General features: G+C 46.4%; 1 pseudogene; it reads right to left on the bottom strand.

Moving 5' to 3' along the window:
* Positions 1-317: 317 nt before the first annotated feature.
* LOC125941095 (piggyBac transposable element-derived protein 4-like) lies at positions 318-1,784 on the bottom strand (annotated as a pseudogene).
* Between the last annotated feature and the right edge of the window lie 408 nt (positions 1,785-2,192).

The following is a 2,192-nucleotide window of genomic DNA, read 5'->3' as shown; positions in this document are numbered from 1 at the left end:
TGGTTTGTGCCATCACTGGTGTTGGCGAGCACAACCGTCGACCAGAGCGGAGCTCCAGGGGTGACTGGTAGAGCAAGAGGACGGGGATAGCAACGCACGCTCCACCACTTGTGAGACGACGCCCGGGATGAAGGCAGAGCTCTTCTATTGTCACACAGCGCGAGACAGCCCACGAACACCAACCCGACAAAATGATGATGATTATGAGGATGGGTATATACACATGAAGACGATGATGAACTGCACAGTTAGCGCTCACAATACATTTATTTACATTTGAGAAACATTCACATTTTATTCTGTGACGTTTTTTGAAGTCACAGGCAGTTTACAGTGTGAAAATTTTTGAAGCACTCGGGCATATGCAGAGTGGCACCAAACTTCTCTCACACTGCCAGTGGCTTTCACTTTTCTTTCCTTTAGCCTTATACACTTGGCATTACCTTGAGGGATTCTGTTTGACAGGGGCCCATTCATTCGCCTCAAGGTGCATCGAGATGGTCCAGCAGTTTGCGCTCCTCGCCTTCGGTATCCCAGTGCCACCGTCTCTTCAATGATTCCCTTTTCCACTCAGTACAACATTCTTTCTTCCCAGCTTTCTTAGCTTGCAAAATGGAGGAATTGTAGATAGCAATATCTATAATTCCTTGCATTCGTAACAGTTCAATATATATATATATGTATATATATATCTACAATTCCAGCACCGGATTCTAACAGTTCTTTCATCAATGCTGCTGCGTGACACAATCAACAAAGCCATTGAACTCTTCCCGGCTGACTCAGTCTATCTTCTTGGGGATTTCAATTATCCGCTAATTGATTGGGCGAAATTATCATCTCCTTGTTTTACATCGTCTGAATTGTACCCTTTTGCATACCGCCACATAATGGGAAAGGATGCCAACTGCTGGTCTTGATGGTCAACGCCTCCCATTCCCTTGTTGTAGTCTCGTACAACTCGCAGTTTCAGCACTGGCTCATTCCCTTTGTGTCACCTTTTTCCAGTGTCTATGATGTCAGCTTCTCTGTGGCAAGTTGAAAGCATGGTGACAGGGTTTTCTGTCCTCCCACTGTATCGCCATGATTCCATGAAAGAATGAGGTTTTGCACTTGCCCTTTGTTAACTTCAGCGCTTTGAATTCTTTCGGTATGTTCTTTCTATTCTTCCTCACCGTTCCGACAGCGTTTGAACCAGCACTTCTGAAAGCCAAGAAGAGATTTGATGAGGTATACCAGTTGTCCGTATAAATAGTGTGCCTGTCGGCAATTCTGTCTCCAAGAAGATCGGTTACAACAGCCTCATCACTCAGCATTGAGCTGATTGCACTTGACTTCGTGTCTTGACCCTTGTAAATTGAAAACCTTAGGCAGTATCTGCTAGAAGACCCGCAAAGTTTGTAAAATTTTATACCGAAACGAGCCCACTTGCTTGGGTTGAACTGGGCATATGGGAGGCATCCACGGCACTTCACAAGGCTTTCATCTACTGCGAAGCTCTCCTCTGGGGAGTAAGCACTCTCAAATGCTTTCAGCATATAGTAATCTAAGACAGGGCACAGCTTGCGAAGCCTGTCTTGGGTGGCGGTCTCCTCTGCAGTGCAAAAATGTAGTATTTTGACAGCTGCCAAAAGCGTTTTCTTGGCATTACTGATCGAAAAATTTCTGTATTTACCACACTCCTTTCAGACCAGTAAGAGGGTATGGAGGATTTCTTCACTTGTAATGTACACCTTGACTTCTGTGGGCGCTGTTGCAAACCAAGCCAGGTCTGGCAAAGAGCGCTGCTTCTCCGATGCAAATACATTTGTGTGTTCAGACACCGATTCCCAAAATTCTTCCTTTATCAGTGCATTTACAGATTCAAGAGGTGAGCGGTTCTCTGCCAGGGCTGCGCTAATTCCTCTTTTCAACCCCGGTGATCCAGAGAAAGATATGTTATGCATTTCAGCCATCGCCGTTGTCATCGCCGTGAGGTTCTGTGTAAAGTCCAATGGTGATAAAATTGTCGCCGCGCGCTGTATGCTATATGTGCGAGTGAAAGAGCATGAGAGACGCGCGCTTTCACGTAGAGTAAACGCACAGCGGACAGCAAACGCGACTTCCATCGTGCGAAAGGCCGTGGGGGGATGGGAGGGAGGGAGGGGAGGCGATGTTTAGCTGCTGTACCAAATGTGGTATCTTGCGACCGG

This window comes from Dermacentor silvarum, chromosome 10 (genome assembly GCF_013339745.2).
Source record: "Dermacentor silvarum isolate Dsil-2018 chromosome 10, BIME_Dsil_1.4, whole genome shotgun sequence".
NCBI lineage: Eukaryota > Metazoa > Arthropoda > Arachnida > Ixodida > Ixodidae > Dermacentor > Dermacentor silvarum.
Note: the sequence above shows the minus strand (reverse complement) of the source record. Positions and strands in the feature narration are given on the sequence as shown.